Here is an 8,636-nt window from a genome sequence, read left to right as displayed (position 1 = left end):
GCACCCCCATGTTACAAATCCATTTCTTGCTTTAAACAAAGACCATGTTCATAAATAACTGAGCATGTCTTCAATTGCAGAATTCAAACAAAATTTTCAATTTAAATGGTAAATGGCCTGTATTTGTATAGCCCTTTACTAGTCCCCTAAGGACTCCAAAGCGCTTTACACATTCAGTCATTCACACACATGGGTGGATGACTGAATCGTGACTCAAGAGTTGACAGTTTGTGTTATAATTGGAAGGTTGCCGGTTCGAGCCCCGGCTCTGACAGTTTCAGTCGTTGTGTCCTTGGGCAAGACACTTCACCTGTTGCCTACTGGTGGTGGTCAGAGGGCCCGGTGGTGCCAGTGTCCGGCAGCCTCGCCTCTGTCAGTGCGCCCCAGGGCAGCTGTGGCTACAATGTAGCTTGTCATCATCAGTGTGTGTGAATTTAAATCTACTTATGCTAAATATTGGCTGTGCTCTAAACCAAATCTGGCTGAGAATACATGAAATGTGCAAACTGCAGCTACACTACAGGATCAGATTATGGCTGCATAGACAATGCTTCTTTAATCAGTTTATTGATTAAAGTTTATTTTTTCCCCTATATTAACAGCATGAAAAAAGAGCATATAGACATGGCTGAACAGGTTGCATAATTGGCACTTAATATCAACATCCACCTTTACCCAGCTGCCCAATGACTCTGGGCCAGTAGCCTTTAATTGCTTACCCAGTCTACACAGTCTCTTTTCCAGGGTCCAGGACATTTCACCAAAGTATTGCCCCCGACAGCTGTAGCAGCCAATGCAGGCCCTTAAATATCCTAATATCTCTGCAATATACAATGTGAGAAATCAAACATAAAGCTGTAGTGAACAGTACAGCAGCGAAATGTCAAAGACCCTGGTGAAGACATGAATAAACACAAGACACTAATAATATCAATGCTAGCTTGCCAGTTAGTTTCTCTGAAACCTAGACCAACTCCAGTGTCAAAGATCTTGTAATAATACATTTGGTGAGGAAAAAGTACACATGTTATCATGTGGCATCTATTGTTTCATAGATGCCACATGTTTAATTTAAAATCCACTGTGGTGCTGTCATTATTAAATTTACTAAAAGAAACAATGCTAACCTTCACAGTCTTGAAAGTGTGTGAGGGATCTTCCTTTAGAAAATGAGGTCCTCTGTCCTCTTCCTTTGTGTAGGGCTCTGGTCAAAGAAGTCAAAAACAAAACAAAAACACTTTTTAAACAGTGTTTATGAAGCATGTAGACAGCTCCAAATTCACAGCTTTTTGATACATAATTCCATCAATATATGATTATCATTGGAGATTTTGAATAAGGCTTATCAGGACATTCAAGTAGAATATGATATCCAACCTACCACCAATATACATAGATTCTGTAAAAGTTACCACACTAAATGTCCGGTTGTGAAATATGATGACAGACTTTACTTATCAGCTTTCTTTCAATGAGTTCATCAGTTGAACTGGATAACCTAAAACTTAAACAAAGGATTAGATTTCGCAGTTGAACACTTACATCATCATTGAAGCATTTTATGAGCCTAGTTAGCCCTCCTATGCCGCTCTTGACTTTGTACAGCTCCACGAACCTCTCCATAATGGTCAAGCACAGCAAAAAGGAACCCTTTCAGGTCAACAGATGTAAGACGGGCAAATTCTGCTTCAACCTGAGCAATAGAAGAAGAGGGGTGGGGAGTACAGGCAGAATTTAATAAAAAATGCTTTGAGACCCAAATTTAAGCAAACCGTCATCTGAGGCACATTAGAGAAAACACAAACACACAAAAGCAAACAAACAAAAAGATGCACTTTACCTGCCGTTCAGCGAACAAGGAAGTTCAGAGAACAATAAGCTCTGTCTCGAAATCTTTTAAAGTAGAATGATTGTGAAAATGACTTATGTGATGTAAAACTTTAGTAAACGTGCGATTAAAAGAACACTGAGTAAAAGGACAAGTAACAATTTCCTTATTCCTCAGATGTTTACCTTGATGAGCAATACTGTTTTAGTCCAACTGCCTCATTAAAGTTACACAACAGGCTTTTTACATTAAAGCCAGTGTAGAATTACAGGGATTATTTTACATAACCATCATCTTTATCATTGCATTAATTATCATTTCATGAAAGCATTTATTGAAGTTGTTGGCATTATGTTATTATTTGTATTACAGGTGTTATCATAATCACATATTAACATGTTTATTACAGGTGCAGTTATAACCACTTCAAATCGTTGAGTTAAATCTATAATCTTAAAAGCTTATATGCTGAGTATATGGTTACAGTAAAATAGTAGCTGAGCAAAGGCCTCAGTGTATTCAGCAACATATTGCACTAGAGTTTACTTGACAACAGGTGACGGAAGGAGGACAAGTCCATGGGGACCTCAAAGGCCTGAGATCATCACCATATTCAGAAGAGGATGCCAGAAAGGGGAACTTCTGTGTCTGCATTTATCTCTTAGAATTGATCATTGTCTGTAAAAGAGGGAAACAATGTTCTTAAGATGCAAATTATGTGCTTGTAAACGCAAGAGGGGGCGTTATAATACCCTGATGTTATAAAAGCAATCTGAAGTGTATTTTTGGACAGGGATTTACAACTGATGTTTTCCAGTGTACATCTCCCCACGCTGCGTGTATTCATTAAAATTAATTGTTTTGATCAAGCTCTTCTGGACCATCATTGTTTTACTCTCGTCCTCAATTTCAGACCCTTAAAACCAGCAAGTCCATTACATGCTCCCTTTTTAGATCTGAAATACTGTGCAGATTCTGTGTATATGTAGTGGACAGCAATTTACCCCCAAAAAGTGCAAAGTTTGCAAGTCCACCTCATTTTAATGACAAAGTCAGATGTGATCATCTAGACCTGTGAAAATAAATTAATGACAAACTTGCAGTTATGGATGTTATTACAACCACAAGAACCTAAACAGTCTGCTCCATTGCTTTTGTTAATGAATCATTTGTTGGTAACACGTCTGAATATTTAGTTTATGCCACCTGCATGTGATCATCAATAGCGCCATATTACTTCTTAAGAAGTACCCTGACACTACAATCTTTATATCATTTGTTCTACAGAGCTATTAAGTTACAATATAATCTGTGGTGTTTCCAGTATGACAAAATGCACAAATTGTAACTTACCATTTGACTCCATCCATCCATCCATCCATCCATCCATCCATCCATCCATCCATCCATCTTCATCCGCTTATCCGAGACCGGGTCGCGGGGGCAGCAGCCTAAGCAGAGAAGCCCAGACCTCCCTCTCCCAGCCACCTCCTCCAGCTTATCCGGGGAACACCAAATGCGTTCCCAGGCCAGCCGAGAGATATAATCTCTCCAGCGTGTCCTGGGTCTGCCCAGGGCCTCCTCCCGGTGGGACATGCCCGAACACCTCACCCAGGAGGCGCCCAGGAGGCATCCTTGTCAGATGCCCGAACCACCTCAACTGGCTCCTTTCGATGTGGAGGAGCAGCGGCTCTACTCTGAGCCCCTCTCGGATGGCCGAACCTCTCACCCTAACTCTAAGGGAGAGGCCAGCCACCCTTCGGAGGAAGCTCATTTCTGCCGCTTGTATCCGCGATCTCGTTCTTTTCGGTCACTACCCACAGCTCGTGGCCATAGGTGAGGGTAGGGGCGTAGATCGACCGGTAAATTGAGAGCTTCGCTTTTACACTCAGCTCCTCTTCACCACGACGGACCGGTGCAGCGTCTGCATCATTGCAGCCGCAGCACCAATCCGCCTGTCGATCTCCGGCTCCCTTCTCCCATCACTCGCGAACAAGACCCGAGATACTTGAACTCCTCCACTTGGGGCAGGAACTCATCCCCGACCCGGAGTGGGCACTCCACCCTTTTCCGGCTGAGAACCATGGCCTCAGATTTGGAGGTGCTGATCCTCATTCCCGCTGCTTCACACTCGGCTGCGAACCGTTCCAGTGCAAGCTGGAGGCCCTCACCCGATGAAGCCAACAGAACCACATCATCCGCAAAAAGCAGAGATGAGATTCTGAGGCCACCAAGTGAAAGCCCTCCGCCACTTGGCTGCGCCTAGAAATCCTGTCCATAAAATTATGAACAGAACCGGTGACAAAGGGCAGCCCTGGCGGAGCCCATCACCCACCGGAAACAAGTCCGACTTATTGCCGGCAATGCGAACCAAACTCTTGCAACGGTTGTATAGGGATCGAATGGCCCGTAGCAATGGGCCAGACACCCCATACTCCCGCAACACCTCCCACAGGACACCCGAGGGACACGCGGTCGAATGCCTTCTCCAAGTCCACAAAACACATGTAGACTGGTTGGGCAAACTCCCATGCACCCTCAAGTATCCTTGAGAGGATAAAGAGCTGGTCCAGTGTTCCGCGACCAGGACGAAAACCGGATTGTTCCTCCTGTATCCGAGGTTCGACTAACGGACGAACTCTCCTTTCCAGCACCCTGGCATAGACTTTCCCAGGGAGGCTGAGGAGTGTGATCCCCTGTAGTTGGAACACACCCTCCGGTCTCCCTTCTTAAAGATGGGGACCACCACCCCGGTCTGCCAGTCCAGGGTACTGCCCCTGATCTCCACGCAACATTGTAGAGGCGTGTCAACCAGGACAGCCCTACAACGTCCAGAGCCTTCAGGAACTCGGGCGGACCTCATCAACACCAGGGCTTTGCCACCAAGGAGTTGTTTAACTGCCTCAGTGACCTCGCCCCGAAATTGGCGGGTCATTCCCTCATCCCCAGACTCTGCTTCCTCCTCGGAAGAGGTGTCAGTGGGATTAAGGAGGTCCTCGAAGTATCCCTTCCACCGCCTGACAATTTTCTCAGTCGACATCAGCAGCGCTCCGCCAGCACTATACACAGTGCAGGTAGAGCACCGCTTTCCCCTCCTGAGGCGCCTGACGGTTTGCCAGAATCTCTTGAGGCAGTCCGAAAGTCTTTTTCCATGGCCTCTCGAACTCCTCCCACACCCGAGTTTTTTTCTTCAGCCACTGCCCGAGCCGCATCCCGCTTGGCCTGTCGATACCTGTCGGCTGCCTCCGAGTCCCACAGGCTAACCAAGCCCTATAGGACTCCTTCTTCAGCCTGGTGGCTCCTTCACCTCTGGTGTCCACCATTTGGTTCGGGATTACCACCACGGCAGGCACCAACCACCTTGCGGCCGCAGCTCAATGCAGCAGCCCGGCGATGGAGACGCTGAACATGGTCCATTCGGACTCAATGTCCCCAGTCTCCCTCGGAATGCTGTTGAAGCTCTGCCGGAGGTGTGCGTTGAAGATCTCGCGGACTGGGGCCTCTGCTAGACGTTCCCAGCACACCCTCACTACGCGTTTAGGTGCACCGGGTCTGTCCAGCGTCCTCCCCCGCCACCTGATCCAACTCACCACCAGGTGGTGATCAGTTGACAGCTCAGCCCCTCTCTTTACCCGAGTGTCCAGAACATATGGTCGCAGGTCTGGTGATACGATTACAAAATCGATCATCGACCTGCGGCCTAGAGCGTCCTGGTGCCACGTGCACTTATGGACACTCTTATGTTCGAACAAGGTGTTCGTTATGGCCAAACTGTGATTTGCACAGAAGTCCAATAACAAAACACCGCTCGGGTTCAGATCAGGGAGGCCGTTCCTCCCAATCACGCCCCTCCAGGTCTCGCTGTTGTTACCCACGTGAGCATTGAAGTCTCCCACCAGGACAACAGAGTCTCCAGGTGGGGCACCTTCCAGCACCCCCCCCAGAGACTCTAAGAAGGCTGGGTACTCTGAACTGCCACTCGGCGCATAAGCGCAGATGACAGTCAGGACCCATTCCCCGACCCTAAGGCACAGGGAACAAACCCTCTCATCCACCGGGAAAAACCCCAACGTACTGGCGGCAAGCCGGGGGGATATTAAAATACCCACCCCAGCCCGCCGCCTCTCACCAGGGGCAACTCCAGACTGAGACAGAGTCCAGCCCCTCTCCAGGAGACTGGTTCCAGAGCCCAGGCCATGCGTAGAGGTGAGCCCGACTATATCTAGCCGGTACCTCTCAACCTCACGCACTAACTCAGGCTCCTTCCCCACCAGAGAGGTGACATTCCATGTCCCTATTGCCAGTCTTGGAAGCCGGGGATCAGTCCGCCAGGGCCTCCGCTCCTGGCCGCCGCCCGGCACAGAATGCACCCGACCCCTATGGCGCCTCCTGCGGGTGGTGGGCCTGCGAGAGGATGGGCCCATGTCTCCTCTTCGGGCTGTGCCCGGCCGGGCCCCATGGACTAAGGCCCGGCCACCAGACGCTTCGCCCTCGGGCACCCTCCCGGGCCTGGCTCCAGGGCGGGCCCCGTAACCCTATCCCGGGCAGGGTAAACTGTTCCCTCGATGTTCTCTTCATAAGGGTCTTCTGAATCGCACTTTGTCTGGTCCCTCACCCAGGACCAATTTGCCATGGGAGACCCTACCAGGGGGCAAAAGCCCCCAGGCACTGACAAAAATAAATCCCCAGCATCAAGTTTGGCTTCACAGACCTAAAATAAGTAAATTAAAAATATATGTTATAATTATATTGTTTTCGCCATTTATTCATGTTTGCTAATTTTCTGACATATAAACAATGTTAGTTTTGTTACAATACAGGGAATGCAGTTTAATTAAAAGGTAAATTATGCAAAAAAAAAAAACAAACTTCTGCAGTATACCATGCTAAAAATCAGTGTCTCTGATGCCAATTATTTTATCACTACAGCTCTTTTAGTATGGAAACTCACACAATCTAGTCATACTAGTCACAAGAGTTCAAAAATAAGTCAAAATAGTGAGCTGTTGTTAAGCATAAAGCATTTCAGGGTAACAAATAACTGCACAATATAATTAATGCAAAAAATAAACACACTGGAGGACTATCTGATAAAAACTAATATAATGCTGGTTTGTAGACCATATTTTGTCTCAGTCCTCAGTGCACTCTCACAGCTTAGCATGCAGCAGTTAATAACAACTTAAGTGATTACATAGGGGTAAACAGATGACAACAAGCATCGGAGTCCTGCCAAAAGTTCTTTTGAACCCAGCCAGTTATTGGAAATATTGCCAAAATGAACTTCCACCAAAATACAACAGCCTGTGAACTTGAAAGAAATTTACAAGTACAGAGACAATATGAAATAAGCTTTATTAATTAGCTGAGTTAGCTTGCTAATATCGCAACAGGGTGAGTGCACAACCTTAAAGCTAGCGGCACAATACTTGTGATTTGGTCAGTGCCACATTAAACCCATAAAAAGGCCATATGTCAGTTTATTAGGTCAAGTTTGGTCATGACACACAAGCTGGACCTTGTCGGCTAAAGTTACATTAGCTAAAGCAAACATTTCGGTAAAAGAGAAAACACACATCATGCCATAAATTCAAAACATGTTCCAACTTTTGTAGCTCTCTTTCCTTATAGTTATAACCAATGTTACTCACCTTGAAAGCATATTCCAAAGAAGACGATTAGAAAACGTCCAAGTAAAGTGAGCATGTCGTTAACCGCCAATTCCCCATGATGCACCTCGGTAGCAGTCACGTGAGGCACTTTTGAATCCTGCTGTGCTCAACTTACCCACATTGTCAAGTTCACATAAGTTGCTGATTTAGCTGGACATGAGTTTTCAAATTAGCTTTTTTTGGTGTAATTGGGACGTTTTTAACTTGTAATTCTATGTTATAACAACAACTTCAGTCATCTATCGTCAAACTGATATAGAATAATATGTTACAATAACAAACATCTAGAATTACATTTTACAGTGTACTTGCAAAAATATAGTGTGCATTGGAAATGTGGACCCGTATGAAATACGGCCGTGGAGTAGAAATCCTGAAGACCAAACCAGTACATCCAAATCTATTCTCGTACCTTGTCTGTGGAGTCAGCGCATACACGGCGCACCAGTTTCGCAATTATAAATCTCTGGAGGCGCACATCCAATTCACCAAGGACTGGGTACAAGATTTGGCTATTTTTAAGCCTCCACATTGTGAGTACGCCGTCATTCAAACAAAGGTAAGTCAGCTCGAGTACTGCGAGTAAAATGTGTTTGATTTCCCCCCGAACATTCAGATTAGTGCAGCACAAATTCATTCATGAGGGGGAAAATACAGTGAGAACATGTGGAGGCTCTGTTAGAGGGATAACATAAAATTGCACTAATTAATTCATATTTATTCTAAATAATCCTAATTACACATCTTGCTTCCTTGTTTGTGTCCTGTGTCACTAAAAATACATTCTGTTTTAGTTTTATACATTAATGACCTGCAGAATCTCCTTATCATGTTAAGTGATTCATAATTGTCACTTAAAGTCGAACTTTATGCTTTCTCCATCTTGAAAGTGATTACATCCTTGCATTACATACTTTAGGTTCATTTTTTGCTGATTGGTTTCTAAAAAGAAACAGGCAGATTTAGAATATAACATGCAGCGTTGTATAGATGGATACATAAAAACACTTTATTTGTTACATTTATGATAAATGGATTTGAAAGTAGATAAAACACATTTATCGGCCTTGGCTCATTAAAGTTCTTGTCTTTAAATGAACTTTGTCTTTGTGTGTTTCAGGTGCTGCACTCTCAAA

The sequence above is a fragment of the Oreochromis aureus genome, linkage group 12, assembly GCF_013358895.1.
Source record: "Oreochromis aureus strain Israel breed Guangdong linkage group 12, ZZ_aureus, whole genome shotgun sequence".
Lineage (NCBI taxonomy): Eukaryota > Metazoa > Chordata > Actinopteri > Cichliformes > Cichlidae > Oreochromis > Oreochromis aureus.
The sequence above is the reverse complement of the archived record's forward strand: the minus strand, read 5'-3'. Positions refer to the sequence as shown.